This window comes from Giraffa tippelskirchi, chromosome 7 (genome assembly GCF_054371585.1).
Source record: "Giraffa tippelskirchi isolate mGirTip1 chromosome 7, T2T-mGirTip1v1.2.pri, whole genome shotgun sequence".
In the NCBI taxonomy this organism is placed as follows: Eukaryota; Metazoa; Chordata; class Mammalia; order Artiodactyla; family Giraffidae; genus Giraffa; species Giraffa tippelskirchi.
Window position 1 is genome coordinate 120185880 of NC_137281.1, and position 19588 is coordinate 120205467.

General features: G+C 39.8%; 1 protein-coding gene across 7 annotated transcripts in view; it reads right to left on the reverse strand.

Annotated features, from left to right (window-relative positions):
• SCG3 (secretogranin III) overlaps positions 1–19588 on the reverse strand; it is a 79745-nt gene that overhangs the window by 51167 nt on the left and 8990 nt on the right. For 3 of the 7 annotated variants that reach the window (XM_081508270.1, XM_081508269.1, XM_081508272.1), the window contains exons 2-3: positions 10258–10363; positions 10095–10162 (exon numbers count right to left, since the gene is read on the reverse strand). The gene's annotated coding sequence lies outside the window, so the exon portion shown is untranslated. Of the gene's footprint in view, positions 1–10094; positions 10163–10257; positions 10364–10695; positions 10911–19588 lie in introns of those variants that run through there. The other 4 variants (XM_081508273.1, XM_081508274.1, XM_081508271.1 and 1 more) reach the window with 3 other exon arrangements.

Consider the following 19588-nt stretch of genomic DNA (forward strand, 5'->3'; position numbering starts at 1 on the left):
GCTGAGTCAAAGAATATGAATATTTTATATTGCCAAATGTCTTTGCATCAGACAACCTGAAAACTACACTGTCTGGACATGAAATACAAATTAACTTAGGCTAAAATTTCTGATGTAAATGAAAAGCAAATAATGGCATATTTTTCATAAATGACACGATTGTGTATGTAGAAAAACCAATGGATTCTGCTTTTGAAAAATGGAGTAAGCAATGTTAGCAAGGTTGTTTCAGAAGGCAAGGTCAATAGTTTAAATGCTATTCTATTTCTACATACTTGTAACAGCTAGATAATGATTTTTAGATAGCCAAACTTTACATATCCTTTATTCAAGCCACTTAAGTCATTCAAATATTATTATTAACTTTTGAGACAGTCTTTTAAACATTGAGACTTCTTTTACATCTGAAGATTATTTTAGAGAAAGAAAAGCCATTGTGCTTAAAGCTGGTGGAGTGAGCTCAGCTACACGTGGACTTCTGTGATATAGAGGTGACCTTTCAAGTACCAAGTCTGGTGTCTTTAATCCTTTCTCACAGTATGAAGTGATGGGGTACCTTTACCCAAGCCATTACTGAATGTGTGTGTGTTCCTTGCCAGATGCTGGTGCAATTTTAGTTATAACAGTTCTGTAAAAGGCTTTCTTCAGAGTAACTAGAAATGAGTGATTAAAGGTCTTTTCTGGTTGTTGTAAATGAACTAGACCATTCTAAATAGTAAGATCCATATCCGGTTGTCGGCTCAAGATACAGCTCTATTCTCTCAGCAGGGTTTGTTTGGTTTTGTTTATTTATTTATGGTATAAATAACTGACATAAAACATGATATTAGTTTCAGGTGTACACTACAATGATTCAATATTTGCATACATAGCAAAATGATTACCGTGGTAAGACTGGTTAGCACTCATCACCACACATAATTACAGAATTTTTTTCTTGTAAAGAGGACTTTTAAGATTTACTATCTTAGCAACTTTCAAATTGGCAATACGGTGTTATTAATTATGGTCACCAAGCTGCACATTAGATCCTCATTAGTTATTTATTTTACAGCTGGAAATTTGTACTTTTTGAATCCCTTTACCTGTTTTACCCACCCCACTCCCTGCCCCTGGCAATTACCAATCTGTTCTCTGTATCTGTGAGCTTGGTTGAGGTTGTGGTTGTTTTAAGACTCTACATATAACTGAGATCATACCATATTTGTATTTTTCTGACTTATTTCCCTTAGCATAATGCCCTCAAGGTCCATCTATGTTATCACAAGTGGCAAATTTAATTCTTTTTTATGGCTGAATAATATTCAATTTGTGTGTGTGTGTGTGTGTGTGTGTGTGTGTGTGTGTATATACTACATCTTCTTTACCCATTCATTTGTTGATAGACACTTAGGTTGTTTCCATATCTTAGCTATTGTAAATAATGCTGCAATGAATATGGGGATGCATATATCTTTTCAAGTTAGTGTCTCTGTTTTCCTCAGGTAAATATTTAGAAGTGAAATGCTGGACCATATGATAGTTCTATTTTTAATTTTTAAAGGAACCTCCATACTGCTTTCCATAGTGGCTGTACCAATATGCATTTCTATCAACAGTGCACAAGGGTTTCCTTGACTCCACATCCTCTCCAACACTTGTTTTATAATAATAGCCATTCCAACAGGTGTAAGATGATGTCTCATTTCACTTTTGATTTAAATTTCCCTGATGACTGGTAATGCTGAGCAATTTTTCATGTACCTGCTGGCCATTCGTTTACCTTTGTTGGAAAAATGTCTATTCAGATCCTCTGCCCATTTTTCAATTAGATTATTTATTTATTTTTGTCATTGAGTTGTATGAGTTCTTCATATATTTTGGATATTAACGCCTTATCAGACATATGATTTGCAAATATTTTCTTCTATTCAGTAGGTTGTCCTTTCATTTTATTGATGGTTCCTTTTGCTGTGCAGAAGCTTTTTAGTTTGATGTAGTCCCATTTATTCATTTTTGCTTTTGTTGTCTTTACTTTTTATGTCAGATGCAAAAGATCATCACCAAGACCACTCTTCTACTAGGAGTTTAATGGTTTCAGGTCTTCACATTCAAGTCTCTAATCCTTTTTGAGTTAATTTTTGTGTTTGGCATAAGACTGTGGCTCTGTTCCATTCTTTTGCATGTTGCAGTCTTCCCCACACCATTTATGAAACAGAGTATTCTTTCCCCATTGTATATTATTGGCTCAGATGTCAAAATTAATTGACCATATTTATGTCAATTGTTTTTGTTGTTGTTCCAGAAAGGAATATAATATGCTAACAGGTTATATTAATAAAAATATATGTGATTTTTTTTCAGAGAAAAATCACCATTACAAGCTTTTAAAAAGAAGCTATTTGTTAAAGCAATCCTCCAAATAAACTCCTAGAAATACCATACCACAGTACTGACCTAGTAAGTTTTTGCTGAAACAGTTCTACTTTCCACTCATGTGACACTGGACAACACTTTATAGGATTAGGTTTACGTGGAAAGTACTCCTGAAATACAGAAGGTACTTATTTCATCCCAGATAATCTACCCAACATTTAGGGAATACTGCCACCCAGTGGACAGCAGGAATTTAGTTCCTGATTCCAGCAATTTCGTTCCTGTTGCTTTGCTCGTGCTGTCACTTGGTCATGTCCGACTCTGCGACCCCACGGACCACGGCCCGCCAGGCTCCTCTGCCCACGGGATTCTCCAGGCAAGAATACTGGAGTGGGTTGCCATTTCCTTCTCCAGTGATAAAGTATGAAGTGAGTGAAGTGAGTGAAGTGAAGTCACTCAGTCGTGTCCGACTCTTTGCAACCTCATGGACTGCAGCCTACCAGGCTCCTCCGTCCATGGGATTTTCCAGGCAAGAGTACTGGAGTGTGTTGCCATTGCCTTCTCCGCCTGTTGCTTTAATTCTGTATAAAAGTCAAAAAACCAAAGGCTGTGTGTGTATGTCTGTGGAAACTTTGGAGGCTTGGGTTGAACCAGGAGGGTTAACTCAAATAGCTGCTCATGTATTTGTGAGCCAAGGAGGAAAGATGAAATCCCAACTAGAAGGGAGGCTGAAGTGGGAATCTTCACAGGATCAAGGGACTGAATTGTACACTGAGTATACTGAGGCATGCAGGTAGTACACTGGATAATGCATCTTGCTTCCAATTTTAGAATCTATCCTAAGGAAATAATCATGGATGTGCAAAGGTTTAATGTTGGTGTTTATAATTTTTTTATAACAAGAAAGATAAGAATGCATGGTCCTATAATTGAGGATTAATTGAATAAATAACAATACACCTCTGTAATTAAAGTGACTTTTAAAATGATATTAAAAATGTGAAGAGACAAGATATTGAAAATCTATTTTTTAGTGAAAAATGCAGATCACAAAGTAGCATACATCACACACAGGTAACAGACCACAAATACATCAACATCTTAATAATGACAATAATAATTAACATATATTCAGTGATTACTATGTGACAAGTAGATTAAAATAACTACTTTAGACCCACCTACTTTTCCCTTCTCTAACTTAACCCTTCTAATGCTTCTCTCTAGTTCCATTCCTAGCCTTGCTGGGGCCCTGGAACTCTTTGGTAGCCTAATCAAGTGTATGGACCTCAGAATAATGTTTTTAAATACATAAAACACATTGTATTAAACAGGAAACAAGTTACTTTGAAATACAATTATTAAAATATCTAAAAAACAAATTATGATATAGTAACATGTATATGGAGAAGGCAATGGCAACCCACTCCAGTGTTCTTGCCTGGAGAATCCCAGGGACGGCAGAGTCTGCTGGGCTGCCGTCTATGGGGTCGCACAGAGTCGGACACAACTGAAGTGACTTAGCAGCAGCAGCAACAACATGTATATATATGTATAGTATATATTTTATATTAAATAATATATCTATGTTATATATGTTTCTTTATCAACATATTAAATAAGATGTAGTAGAAGGTATGGGCTCCCCTGGTGGCTGAGTGGTAAAGAATCCCCCTGCACGGCAGGAGATGCAGGAAACGTGGTTGGATCCCTGGGTTGGGAAGGTCCCCTGGAGGAGGGCATGGCAACCCACTCCAGTATTCTTGCCTGGAGAATCCCATGGACTGAGGAGCCTGGTGGGCTATAGTCCATGGGGTCACAAAGAGTCGGACATGACTAAGTGACTGAACACACACACACGTTACTAGAAGGTATAGTAATAATTTTCTAAGTGGAAATATTAATGTGATATTTCAAGGTAATTACAACTATGATTTGATATGAAAGTATTTGTGATTTCTGTTGGTGATAGTCATTGTGTTTTGTTGGCTGTCTTCATAACTGAAGGAAATGTTAAACTGCAGCTACAAACTAACATTAATAAAGACACTATTTTTCCCTATCCGTTGGGATGTACGGTAAGAACCTGGCCCTCCAGTCTATTATCTAGCCAGCTTCAGATCATGTCAGTCCACTTTCAAACCCCCAAGTAGGTTTCCATCTCATTTAAAATCTTTACCCCAAGAAAATCTGGCTTCACAGTTTCCTTCCTGATAGCATTTCCTACCAGTCCCCTTCTCCTTCCCTGCCTTCCAGCCTTGTGTGCAATTCTTTAAAAAAATTCTTTATTGAATTTGTCGCAATATTGCTTCTGTTTTAAGGTTTTTTTTTTTGGCCCTGAGGCATGTGGGATTGTAGCTCCCTGACCAGGGATCCAACCTGAAACCCCTGCATTGGAAGGCAAAGTCTTAACTAACCACTGGACTGCCAGGGAAGTCCCCTGTGCAGTTCTTTGATTATAGTCACCCACAGTCCTAGCCTGGTTCCAAATAGGGAAAGGAGTACATCAAGGCTGTATATTGTCACCCTGCTTATTTAACTTATATGCAGAGTACATCCTGAGAAATGCTGGACTAGATGAAGCACAAGCTGGAATCAGGATTGACAGGAGAAATATCAATAACCTCAGATATGCAGATGACACCACCCTTATGGCAGAAAGCGAAGAAGAACTAAAGAGCCTCTTGATGAAAGTGAAAGAGAGTGAAAAAGTTGGCTTAAAGCTCAACATTCAGAAAACTAAGATCATGGCTTCTGGTCTCATCACTTCATGGCAAATAAATGGGGAAACAGTGAGAGACTTTATTTTTGGGGCTCCAAAATCCCTGCAGATGGTGACTGCAGCCATGAAATTAAAAGACGCTTGCTCCTTGGAAGAAAAGTTATGGCCAACCTAGACAGCATATTAAAAAGCAGAGACATTACTTTGCCAACAAAGGTCTGTCTAGTCAGAGCTATGGTTTTTCCAGCGGTCATGTATGAATGTGAAAGTTGGACAATAAAGAAAGCTGAGCGCCGAAGAATTGATGCTTTTGAACTGTGGTGTTGGAGAAGACTCTTGAGAGTCCCTTGGACTGCAAGGAGATCCAACCAAGTCCATCCTAAAAGAAATCAGTCCTGAATATTCATTGGAAGGACTGATGTTGAAGCTGAAACTCTGATACTTTGGCCACCTGATGCGAAGAACTGACTCACTGGAAAAGACCCTGATGCTGGGAAAGATTGAAGGTGGGAGGAGAAGGGGACGACAGAGGATGAGATGGTTGGATGGCATCACGGACTCAATGGATATGAGTTTGAGTAAACTCCGGGAGTTGGTGATGGACAGGGAGGCCTGGTGTGCTGCAGTCCATGGGGTCACAAAAAGTCAGACACGACTGAGTGACTGAACTGAACTGAACAGTCCTAGACTTTGCTTCTGCCATTCTCTCTGCCAAGCATTATTCTCATACATATTGGCAGTGCTTGCTCCCTTAGATCAAGGATTGACATTTTCCATAAGAGGTCAGAGAATCACTATTTTATACTTTGTGGTCCATATCATCTCTGTTGCAACTACTCAACTCTGCTGTGATAGTGCAAAAGCAATCATAGACAATACATTAATGCATGGCTCCAATATATCTTTATTTTTGGACACAAATTTGAATTGCTTATGAATTTCACATATGCAATATTTTTCCAAGAAATTTTAAATCATTTACAAATGTAAAAACCAGGCGGTTCTTTACCACTAGCACCACCTGGGAAGCCCCTTAGCTCTCTGAGCTGTACAAAAACGGGCAGCTAGCTCGTCAAATTTGACTCACAGATTGCTGACTGCTTCCTTACTTATATCCACCAGATCTCTGTTCATATGTGGTTCTCTGGAGAGCTCTTCTCTGGCCAGTTCATTCCACACAGCCTTCCCCTTCTCTCTCTATTCCTTTGCTTTGCTTTATTTTTATTCATTGAACTCCTCCAGACCCAATATGTATTTTTATTTGCTTATTTCCTATCTTCCTTCTAGAATATAAGCACCCTAAGGCAGGACCTTGGTCAGTTCTTTTTTTCAGAACCCCTGTCAGTATGACAGAACCTGAAACAAAATAAATGCTCAATACTTCCTGAATGAATATTTTAGTGCTGGTTTGATATTGTGACTTAGAGGTTCACCAATGGCTCAAGCGGTCAAGAATTTGCCTGTGTGCAGGAGATGTAGGAGATAGGGGTTTGATCCCTGGGTTGGGAAGATCCCCTGGAAAAGAAAATGGCAACATACTGCAATATTCTTGTCTGAAAAATTCCATGGATAGGGGAGCCATGGACAGTCAGTCCATAGGGTTGCAAAGAATCAGACATGACTGAGCGCGCACACACATGACAAACAGTAAGAAATAAATATGTGGTCTTCATTCCTGGTTTCTGGTACAGAGCTCCTGAAACTTGGAATTTCTTAAGTAATAAGAGTGACAAAAGTGTCTTTTATTATGTTAATAAAGTGACTTTAGGACTTAGGGTGTTGGTAGCCAGGAGAACCACGTGATTTTAAGGTTGGAAGTTTCATCTCCACTTCCCACCCTGACCTGTGGGTAGAAGGTAAAGGGGGTGGAAAAGGGGCTGGAGTGTGAATAAATGTTTATGGCTAATGATTGACTCAATCATGTTTATGTAATGAAGTCTCCTTAAACCACTCAAAAAAGATGGCTTTGAGAGCTTCTGGTTTGGCAAACAAATGGAGATTAAGGAGCATGGTGATTCTCTGTGCCCTTTCCCCATACCTGACTGTATGTATCTTTTATCTGGCTATTCCTGAGTTTTATCTTTCATGGTAAACTGGTAATCTATTAAGGAGATTGGTTTCCTAAATCCTGTGAGCCATTCTAGCAGATTAATAGAACCCAAGGAGGGGGTCATGGAAACCTCTGATTTCTAGCCATTTCCAAAGCACAGGTGACAGACTGGTCTTAAGACTGGTCTCTGAAGAAGGGAGGAAGTGCCCTCTTGCAGAAATGAGCCTTTCACCTGTGGGGTGTGATGTTATCTCCAGGTGGATAGTGTCAAAACTGAGTTGAATTAAAGGACTCTCACTGGTGGAGAAGTGCTGGGTGGTGTGGGAAATCCCCTGCACACATAGACACACACACGCCAGAATTGGGGGCAGAACCCTTAGCTGGTCATCTCTCTATGGTATTACTCATTAGAATTAGAATTTCTTACGGTAGCCAGAATTAGAAATTATTCTTAGATATAGTCTGAATCAATGCAGATTAAAATAAAATGATGTTTCTATTAACACAGTGAATTTTTATAAAGCTGTATTCAAATGGAAATTATGGCAAAATCAGATTTCTCTAAAACTGTACTTGCGATTGATGTTTTTTGGACCTCTATTGAATTTCCTATATTTACATTGTTGGTTTGGTTTTGTACATTAGTCTGTTTAAATTATTTTGTACTTTGACAGCCCCTGCATCAGCTATCCTGGACAGCTACAAGTCTGACAATGTTTACTATGTTCCTCCAGACCTATCAGAGTAATGCAGAAGGGGACTGATGCTACATGACGCTTTCAGGTGGCTGGAGTGCCATTAGCCCAACCTATGGGAAAATCTTGTAAGTGATCCTTTAGGTCAGGATTACAGGAAAGTCCTCCATACATGAATCAGGAGTGGAGGGAAGGGGGACTTCAGATAATTCAACCAAAAGTCAATAGCTGAGGTATTCAAAGCATAAGAAATGTTTGTTGCTGTTGTCGTTCAGTCACTAAATCGTGTCTAACTCTTTGTGACCCCGTGGGCTGCAGCACACCAGGCTTTCCTGTCCTTCACTGTTTCCTGGAGCTTGCTCAAACTCTTGTCCATTGAATTGGTGATGCCATCCATCCATGTCATCCTCTGTCACCCCCTTCTCCTCCTGATTCCCTGGTGACTCAGAACCCCTTGGATAAAGAATCCGCCTTCAATGCAGGAGACCTGGCTTCAACTCCAGGGTTGGGAAGATCCTCTGGAAAAGAGAATCGCTATCCACTCCAGTATTCTCGCTTGAAGAATTCCATGGACAGAGGAGCCTGGCAGGCTATATAGTTCATGGGGTTGCAAAGTGTCGGACACAACTGAGTGACTAACACTTTCAGTTTCAGGAAATGCTTAATATCAATATTAATATGTTTAAAGAGAGGATGTGTCTATCATGAGGGTGTGGAATCAGCTGTGGAGAAACAAAGGTGATCCTTGGGACCAATATCAACCTCACTTCTCTAGCCTTCTGTCAAGCCTCCTGATAGAATATCTCTGTTCAAAGTTGGATATTTGGATCACTTAACAAACTCTCTTTGTTATATCTGATTCCACATTCATGTAGACACATTTTGAAGATTCAGCTACTCATGTGATAAACCCACAGGGAGAGAGTAGGCTGCTAAGGTTGACCTTAATCTCTGGGCTTTTTTTGTGTGCGTAATTTCAATATAGCACTGTTAAAATGACAAAAAGCATTTGGTTTTAATCAGTTTCTCAGGGCTTTTGTAAGCAGGAAGAGATCGAGTTTCTGAGTGAGCCAGGCTGAAGGTCAGAATCTCAACAATGGTGAATATACCAAGGGACTTGCCATTTTGCAGAGGCCAGTTTGGGACATTGATCAGCATGTGTATTTTGGCATGATAATCCAGTAAGGGTTTTGTCAAATTTCCCTCTGAAACAAAATAAGTTATTTATGGCATTAGTTATACTATTGAAAAATGAACATTAAATAAATTTGACATGATTTGTTCTTAGTGAGTGCCTGCTGGCTCTTGATAAATATATTCCTTTAAATAATTGCCACAAGATGTCTCGATATCTATTAAAGACTTTTCCAGGTTTACTAGTTTGAAGTTTTTGGTGTCTCTACTATTCTCTTTATTTATTTGGCTGTGTCAGGTCTTGGTTGTGGCACTCAGGATCTTTAGTTGTGGCGAACTCTTAGTTGCATCATGTGGAATCTAGTCCCCTGGAAAAGGATCAAACCTGGGACCCCTGCATTTGGAGGATGGAGTCTTAACCACTAGACCAGTGAGGATGTCCCTGAAGACTAGCCTTGAAACACCATGCTCTGTCCTTGGATAAGAAGGTGGTGAGGGGTGAGAGGTGGAGGTAGAAGGATATAACTGCACTGTTTCTCTGTTTAAAATGTCTGTGTGTTTATATCATGAAAAAAAGACATCGAAAAGTTCTAACTACTTTATAGTAGTGACTAATGTGTTCTAGATCCTAAACACTTATATTATTATATTTCATCCTTAAATCATATTTTTAGAGGTGTGGTTTTATTTTTATTATTCAGATGAAAACACTGAAGATCAGAGAAGTAACCTGCCTAAAGCTAGCAGAGGCACCAACTGACCTCAAGTCCCTCTGATTCTAAAGCCTGTGTTCCTGATTGATTGATTGATTTTTTAAAAAATTTTATTTACTTTTGGCTGTGCTGGGTCTTTGTTGTTATGAGAGCTTTCCTCTAGTTGCGGTGAGTGGGGGCTACTCTTTGTTGCAGTGCAAGGGTTTCTCATTGCTGTGGCTTCTCTTGTTGCAGAGCACAGGCTCAACAGCTGTGGCACACAGCTTTAGTTGCTCCTAGGCATGTAGGATCTTTCCAGATCAAGGGTCGAACTCGTGTCTCCTAAAATTTGGCAGGCAGATTCTTTACCACTGAGCCACCAGGGAAACCCTTGATTGATTTTTAGTTGATGTATAGTTGAGCTACAATAAAGTCTGTTTTCTTACCTCCACATTTTATCAATCAAACAAGTCCTGGTCTATTCTTGAGATCATTTATTCCTCAGTGAGTACATCTTGAATCACAGAAAAATAGAGCTGAGTGACATTTCCATTTCTGGTATTTATTACAAATTTGAAATGTGAAGCAAAATTATATTCTGTTACTCACTTGTTTAAGATGGTAACTCATCCTTAAGTTCTCTAAACCACATTCATTCGTATCTGGATGTTAACCTGAGCCAGAGGAACCAGCAGGAAATTCTCCATTCACAAATCTGGAGAGAAAAAAAAAACAAGGGAGTTTCAGTGCTACAGCCAAAAATGTTTATTAAGTATTTCTTTATAAGTATTTCTTTATAAGTATTTCTTTATTAAGTGTCTGTTAAAATAAAATTGTATGGCCTGCTAGCTTTGGACTTGGTACTCCTTGTGTCTTCAGCTCAAATCAGTGAAAAAGTCACCCAGCCAGCTGGAAATAAAGGAGTACAGGAGTGCAGAAGTACACTCACACATTAGTGCTGTAGAGATGGGAAGAAACCTCTAGGTAAGAGATAGTACAGGGGGAAAAAGAGCCAACTCAAGTAAACAAAGGTTAATTGAGCAGAACCTCAGTTTAGAAGCCAACAGAGATAATCATGGAGCCGCTCTTCAGTCTCTACGAGGTGCTTGGCCATCTTTGAGAATCCTATGGACTTGTTGCTTCTTTTTTCTGTATGCTCTTCATACTTCTTTGTCTGATGCATATTCCATGACCTGACAAGTTAGGACTGATCACATAAAACAGAAGTGCAATCAGTTCAGTTCAGTCGCTCAGTTGTGTCTGACTCTTTGTGACCTCATGGACTGCAGCATGCCAGGCCTTCCTGTCCATCACCAATTCCTGGAGTTTACTCAGACTCATATCCATTGAGTCGGTGATGCCATCCAACCATCTCATCCTCTGTCATCCCCTTCTCCTCCCACCTTCAATCTTTCCCAGCATCAGGGTCTTTTCAAATGAGTCAGTTCTTCGCATCAGGTGGCCAAAGTATCAGAGTTTCAGCTTCAACATCAGTCCTTCCAATGAATATTCAGGACTGATTTCCTTTAGGATGGACTGGTTGGATCTCCTTGCAGTCCAAGGGACTCTCAAGAGTCTTCTCCAACACCACAGTTCAAAAGCATCAATTCTTCGGCTCTCAGATTTCCTTATTGTCCAACTCTCACATCCACTCGTGACTACTGGAAAAACTGTAGCTCTGACTAGACAGACCTTTGTTGGCAAAGTAATGTCTCTGCTTTTTAATATGCTGTCTAGGTTGCTTTTCTTCCAAGGAGCAAGCATCTTTTAATTTCATGGCTGTAGTCACCATCTGCAGTGATTTTGGAGCCCAAAAAAATAAAGTCTGTCACTGTTTCCCCATCTACTTCCCATGAAGTGATGGGACCAGATGCCATAATCTTAGTTTTCTGAATGTTGAGTTTTAATCCAACTTTTTTTACTCTCCTCTTTCACTTTCACGAAGAGGCTCTTTAGTTCTTCTTTGCTTTCTGCCATAAGGGTGGTGTCATATCTGAGGTTATTGATAATTTCCCCAGGAATCTTGATTCCAGCTTGTGCTTCATCCAGTCCCGAGGAGAGTGTTTATAAACAGCATTAAGCAGGGACTTCCCTGGTGGTCCAGTGCACTCCCAAGACTCTGCACTCCCAATGCAGAGGGCCCGGATTTGATCCCTGGTCAGAGAACTAGATCCCATATCATGCAACTAAGAGTTCAAATGCCACAACTAAAGATCCTGAATGCTGCAGTGAAGATCAAAGATCCCTAGTGCCACAGCTAAGCCCTGGAGCAACCAAGTAAATAAATATAAATGGATAAATACATGAATGAAAGCTAGTTCCCTTATCATTATCCTTAAAAAAAAAAAATGGATAAAGCCGGTATTTCATAGACATCCAGAAAAGAAAAGGTAATGGGCCACACAGGATTAGCACTTGATGAAACTACAAGGCCAGAGTCTATGAATTCCATTGCTAATGCTTCCTATTGCACTCTACTTTGTTTCCTGGTTCTCTGTAGCCCAGACTTTTGGGTTCATTTAGACATTGTTTGGCCTGCTCTTGTGCTCACGTCAATCCTATATTTACAAGACCTTTTAAGTCCTATATCCATTATGATTCAGCTCAGAGTCTGTATGTCCCAAGTTTACATTCCCAGCTCCAAGAATCTGATCTGCCCAGCCAGCCAGTATGTCGGTTCTCATTGGAATAGGTGTGGAACCCCTGATCCAACTAGCTGATGTAATTCTGCCTTTGTGGCAGTCAGATGGGACAAGAGTCATCAGCTAATTTCCTTCTCTCAGCAGAGAAGGTAGATGGAGACAATTTCAAGAAGGGGTGTGGTCTAGATTGGCATCCCAAAATACGTCTGTTATATTTGGCACAATTAATTATTACCAGGTAGTTCCTATTACCATTATTGCTTTTGTGTGACTGTGCGGTTTTTGTATTTTTTTCTTACTTCATTAGACTCTCAGCTCCTAGAGGGCAAGATTTGGCACTGTGTGACCTCAGTGTGCTTTGGTTTGCTCATCTATAAAAAGAGATTTGTTGCGGCCCAGGACAGGCTGCTCCAAAATACTCCTCAATGGCCTATTGATTATTTTTAAACTAACGTTACTTAAGAAGTGATCAGTGCAGGAGGGACTTTGGTTCTCCTTTCTGTCTCCTGAAAGTAGGAAATAAATCTCTCATATGAAAGGTGCACTCTCTACTTCTGGAGTGTTGGCTGAAAAAAAAAAAAAGTATAGCCTGCAATTTGGGAATTATATTTTATTTGGTCACCTTAGTGAGGACTGTAGCTGGGATGGCAGCCTCTCATACAGCTCCAAGGAATTGTTCTAAAGAGGAAGGAACCAGGCTATATAGGGTTCTTGCTCAAAACAAAACACACAGTCAAACATCAAAAGATTACTGCTAATTACAAAAAACCAGCATCTCAAGTTAATGATTTTAGTGCTTCTCTATGTAGAGGAAGTTATAAGAGTCTGGACTTATTGAAATCATTCCTTAATATGCATCTTAACTGTCTAGGGCTTATATCCAGTTTTCCTCCATCCTGAATTCCCCTCAGGGTGCACCATCAGGGCCAACTCCAGTGGCTGATGGCTTTGGACCCACAACATCTTTTGGTTACTAAAATGGCAGGCAAGCTTGAATATAAACAAACCTTCTTACTTCTTTTAATTTACTACCCCAAGCCCAAACTTTGTTTAGATGCTTCACTGATGAAGCATTCAAAGCCTGGTTTATTTATTCTGTTAATTCCTCACAAACGTATCATTTCTTTGTCTAAAAAATATAAAAGCTGCCTGCTTTGAGCACTTCTTAGGTCCTAGTTCTGGTGCTAGTGGTAAAAGAACACACCTACCAATGAAGGATATGCAAGTGTTGTGGGTTCGATCCCTGGGTTGGGAAGATACCCTGGAGGAGATTGTGGCAGCCCACTATAGTACTCTTGCCTGGAGAATCCCAGGGACAGAGGAGCCTGGCAGGCTCCAGTCCGTAGGGTCACACAGAGTCAGACACGATTGAATTGACTTACCACTTCTAAACACATGAATTAAATTTGTTTCTTTTTCTCCTGTTAATCTTTCTTGGGTCAATTTTATTAACAGTCTAGCCACAAGAACTCAAGAGGCAGGATGGAAAATTTCCGATCATTCACAGATTCATAAAAGTATCTAGGTCCTTAGGTGCTTACAAGGGTTAAAGGTAACGTGCTCAGTAAATATTACCCATCAATATTGTCTCCTCTTCTTTGTAGCTTCTTCAGTTTCCCTGTTCCCAACATACCAATGGTGAGTGGCATTCAAAAATTTGTGTGTGTGTATTTGTGTGGTGGGACTGAATTCTTCTTTGGGAAATCACAAGTGGATTTTGCCTTGGGAATGAGTGGGATCACTTCTTTCTTAAGAATAATGCCAATTGTGCCTTTTCTTTCCCAGTTCTCTCACTGTTCCATTTTGTTGATATTGCAGATCGATTTTCCTCGACGATAGAGCTCTTTTTTTTTGACCTTTTTGACTGTGCCACACATCATTAGTTCCAGCATTGGACGCCTGGAGTCTTACCCACTGGACTTTGAGAGAAGTCCCAACCATATAGCTGTTATATATTGCACATAAATTATTTGCTTACATATGTTTAACATATGCTAAATAGGTTGCTGAGATCTGGGAAGATACTTTTCTGCCTTTGTGTCACATTTGTATCTGTTAAAATCTTTGCTTGGAGCTTGGCACAAAGGAGCTCAGTATTGAACGAGTATCTGAAGATCTAGCTTTGAGCTCTTATTTTAGCAGGCCTGTAGACAGATATCCAAGTGATAAAGTGTCAAGAAATATTCAAGACTTGGAGATGGTCAAAAGAAATGATTGGAAGTCCTTTCGGTAGAATGTTGGGCATTGTCTGGGGGAACCTTAGGGATTATCTTATTCTATTTTACTGATTTTTCTATTGAATAGGCTATTTTAAAACTGTGAGAGTAGAAGTTAAATTTTAGGAAGCTAATAGCAATACAAATAATTCATGTTCCTAGCAATGCAAATGAATTTTACCAGGCAGAACATATAAATCTCTCAGTCAAACTGAACTTGCTCTAATATCTTTCTGATATTCTCATTAATGAGTGAGTTGAATAAAATCTTTGGCACAATTTCATTTTGTATTTGCATGGGAATAGTGATTTTAGCTCTTTGAAAAAGTATACCTTAATAGAAGTAATGTGATAAATCCTGTAAAGGAGGCACAAAGACTGGGGAACACAGTGTGGGATCAATTTATTTGCCATCACTGGGGAGGGAAGGTTTCACCTAGGAGGTGACTTTTAAGCTGGAGTTTGAAAGAAGAGTTGAATTGAGGTGAAATTGTAGTTGGGAGAGAAGATGGAGGTAAAGAAAAACTGCAGTCAAAACAAACTAGCTGTGGGGTCTGTTGAGGGATTCCCCTTGGCTCCCAATGTTTAAGAGGCATTAAACAACCCCAAAAACTAGAGATATAAACCTTTATTTCACAACTTTGTCATAATTCACTTTTGAATGAGACATGTACTGAGGACAGTTTAAAATACTGGGAAAGCGAGATGCTGAGTGTCTTCCAGGCAGGAGCAGAGATGTGGTCACTCTTGGGGCCTCAGGCAGCATGGATCAGATGCACCAGTGTTGTCCAACCCCAGTTTTACTTAGAGCCACCTCCTTTTTTGAGGGCCGTTAGTCCTCATTTCATGCCAAATTTTTGCAAGAGGCTTCCTGTTCTTCCAAATGAGCCTTAGAGCTCTCACTGGCTCTTCAACCACTTTTCACATGTGGGGAGACCTTGGAGTTAGCCCTCCTGACACTGTGGTATCCCATGGAAGTCATCATCAGCTCCAGATCAAAGGCCGTAGGGGTTTGACCCCTTTAGGTATTGCAACACAAACTCTATGTAGATTTACTGGGGATTTAGAGCTTGTTGTTTAGTCGACAAGTCATGTACAACTCTGCGACCCCATGGACTGCAGCATGCCAGCTTTCTCTGATCTTCACTATCTGCCAGAGTTTGCTCAGATTCATGACCATTGAGTCAGTGGTGCTAACTAACCACGTAATCCTCTGCCGCCCCCTTCTCTTTTTGCCTTCCATCTTTCCCAGCATCAGGGTCTTTTCCACTGAGTTGGCTCTTTGCATCAAGTGGCCAAAGTATTAGGGCTTCAGCTTCAGCATCAGCATCAGCCCTTCCAATGAATAATTAGGCATGATTTCCTTCAAGATTGACTGGTTTGATCTCCTTGCAGTCCAGGGGACTTCCAAGAATCTTTTCCAACACCACAATCAGGACTTATTCAGGATTTAGAAATGAAATGCTTGTCTTCTTAACAAATTTAGACATATTTTCATTCATATTTGAAATTTTGTGTGCATGTGTACAAATTATTATATTTTAAAAATAGTGAAATATATCCCACAATCCCTTATTCTTATTGAAAATTTAATTCTGCAATAGGAAAACTGCCACCGACTAACTACATAATATTAATCATGAGCATGGTTTCCTAATTAAATCTATTAATAGACTTAAATGCCATCATTTATATTTCTTCTCAATATGAAAAGAAATGCATGTGTTCATTGTGGAAAAATTGGAAAAAAATGGGGAAAAAGATTAAAATTAAACTTGTTTTTCATAATTCTACCAACTAGATACAAGAACTGCTAATATACCTTCCAGGATTTTTTCTTTGTTCACACAGAGAGTTTGTTTTTCTAATTTACAAAAAAATGGCTACTTCTGTCTTTCAATTTTAAAAATCAACATGAAATTCACACAACATAAAGTTACCCATTTAAAAGCGAACAGGAATTCACACAACATAAAGTTACCCATTTAAAAGCGAACAGGTCTGGGGATCTTGTTGCAAAACATTTTCATCACCACAAGAGGAGGCCCGGTACCATTAAACAGTTACTCCCCATTCCATTCACTCCCACCCCCTGGCTACTGCCAATCTGTTTTCTGTATCTCTGGATTTACCCATTCTGGCTACTTCATATAAACAGAATCATACAATATGTGACCTTCTGAGTCTGTCTTTTTTCACTGAACATATGTTTTTCTGAGGTTCAGCACATTACAGTGTGTATCAGTACTTTACGCCTCATTGTGGCTGAATAGCATTTGAGTGGATGTATATATCACAGTTGATCCATTCCTCTGTTGGTGGATGGCTATTTCTTTTTACAATCTGCTTGTTAAAGTACATAATAAAACTTTAATACATCCTGAACATTTGTCCTTGAACCGTTTTTACACTCTTGCTCCACAAGAGGTCACAGGAACACGCCTATACAAATGCAACATTTAGAAATAGATTAGAAGAAGAGTTAAGTTAGGACTTCAGGTTTTGGATTAATACCTCATGCGTATCAGTACATCCCCACACTGGCAAACACATACTGTGATTACCATCACCACTGGAGCCAGACCCTCCTGAGCTTCCTTTTTTGTTTCTGCCTTCAGATAAGAATTCTTTCTTGAAGGAGGGGATATTATGAGTGCTGATTCTTGTTCACTGTCACCTCTCTTGAGGGGTGTAGTGTTAAGAGGCCCAGTCCTTTAATCATCTTGGCCCATCCCTAAGAGTGCTGTACAGTATTTGGTGGTCTCAATACCCTAGTGCCTAGCTATTTGCATGATTGTATTCTTTTCCAGCAACCAGAAGAACATACTCAGTTCATTTCATTCTCTAACTCTAGGACCAGATTAACTCATTACTCCCTATTTAAACACCTATTACTGCCTATTTAAACACTTATTTTCTCAAGCCCCATGCTGGGAAACTCAATTCATTTCTCCAGAGGCATAGAATGGTCTGTGTACTCCTCAACAGGTCACACCTAAGGTTTGCTAACTAATTTCAACTATTGTTCCTCATCTCAAAGCCATTGGCCTTTAGCCCCACAACCGCCATCTGCCCCTCCCCACAGGATGGGGTATTTTGTTTTCTGAGGTCTTGGAAAGATATGTGAGCTCCAAAGTATTTGTCAAATTTTTACAAACTCAATTTACATAATGTACCCCCAATCCAGCTAATAACTACTTGGCTTAATAAACATTTCTTGAGTTCCTACTGTGTTCTAGGCACTCTGCCAGGTTTTAGGAACTAAAAAGGAAAAGCTAAAAATATGAGTTAGGATTTGAAACAATTCTAACAGCATTCACAAAAAATAGTGGTTTAAACAAGACATATCTTTATTTCTCTCTCAGGTAAAAATCTAGATGTAGAAACCCGAGGCCGGAAAGACGGCTCCACAGTTGTCTGGGATTCAGAGGAAAGTGTCCAACTTTCTACTCTGCCATCCTTGGGGTTGAGCCTCATCCGCATGTGCCAAGACAGAGCTCCAGCCATCACATCTATATCCTAGAGAAACAGGAGGGAGGGAGGAAGGAGAAGACATAAAGGCTATGATGACTACCTTGTAAGGAAAATTTCCAGAAACTGCCATACATCTCGTCTTCAGTTCGTTGTTGTTCAATTGCTCAGTCGTGTCTGACTCTTTGCAACCCCATGGACTGTAGCATGCCAGGCTTCCCTGTCCTTCACCATTCCCTGGAGTTTGCTCAAACTCATGTCCATTGAGTCGGTGATGCCATCCAACCATCTCATCCTCTCTTGTCCCCTTCTCCTCTTCCCTTCAATCTTTCCCAGCATCAGGGTCTTTTCCAATGAATTGGCTCTTCACACCAGGTGACCAAAGTATTAGAGCTTCAGCATCAGCATCAGTCCTTCCAATGAATAGTCAGGGTTGATTTATTTTAGGATTGCCTGGTTTGATCTCCTTGCTGTTGATGGGACTCTCAATTGTATTCTCCCACACCTCAGATTGAAAGCATCAATTCTTTGGTGCTCATTCAGCCTTCTTTATGGTCCAGCTCTCCCATCCATACATGACTACTGGAAAAACCATAGCTTTGACTATATGAAACTTTGTAGGCAAAGTGATGTCTTTGCTTTTTAATATGCTGTCTAGGTTTGTCATAGTTTTTCTTTCAAGGACCAAGTGTCTTTTAATTTCATGGCTGCAGTCACAGTCCACAGTGATTTTGGAGCTCAAGAAAATAAAGTCTGTCACTATTTCCATTGTTTTCCCATCTATTTGCCGTGAGGTAATGGGACCTGATGACATAATCTTCATTTTTTGAATGTTGAGTTTTAAGTCAGCTTTTTCACTCTCCTCTTTCAACTTCATCAAGAGGCTCTTTAATTCTTCTTTGCTTTCTGCCATGAGGGTTGTGTCTTCTGCGTATCTGAAGTTATTGATATTTCTCCCAGCAATCTTGATTCCAGCTTGTGCTTCATTCAGTCCAGCATTTTGCATGATGTATTCTGTATATAAATTAAATAATCAGGGTGACAATATACAGCCTTGACGTACTCCTTTCCCAATTTGGAACCAGTCCATTGTTCCATGTATGGTTCTAACTGTTGCTTCTTGACCTGCATACAGGTTCTGCAAGAGGCAGGTAAGGTGGTCTGGTATTCCCATTTCTTTAAGAACTTTCCACAGCTTGTTGTGATCCACACAGTCAAAGGCTTTCACTTAGTCAATGAGGCAGAAGTAGATGTTTTTCTGGAATTCCTTTGCTTTTTCTATGATCCAGCAGATGTTGGCAATTTGATCTCTAGTTCCTCTGCCTTTTCTAGATCCAGCTTGAACATCTGGAAGTTCTCGGTTCATGTACTGTTGAGGCCTAGCTGGAAGGATTTTGAGCATTACTTTGCTAGTCTGTGAAATGAGTGCAATCGTGCAATAGTTTGTGTCTTCAGTTAATATCCTATTTGTCAGAACTTTGCCACATGACCAAATAGCAAGGTAGCAGGCTGGGAGATGTGGGCATCTATTTTTCAGGTAAAATGTGGGATTCTAGTGAAGAGAAGGCACTCAGTCATTTTGTCATTAAGACACAAGCCCTGTCCTCTGGA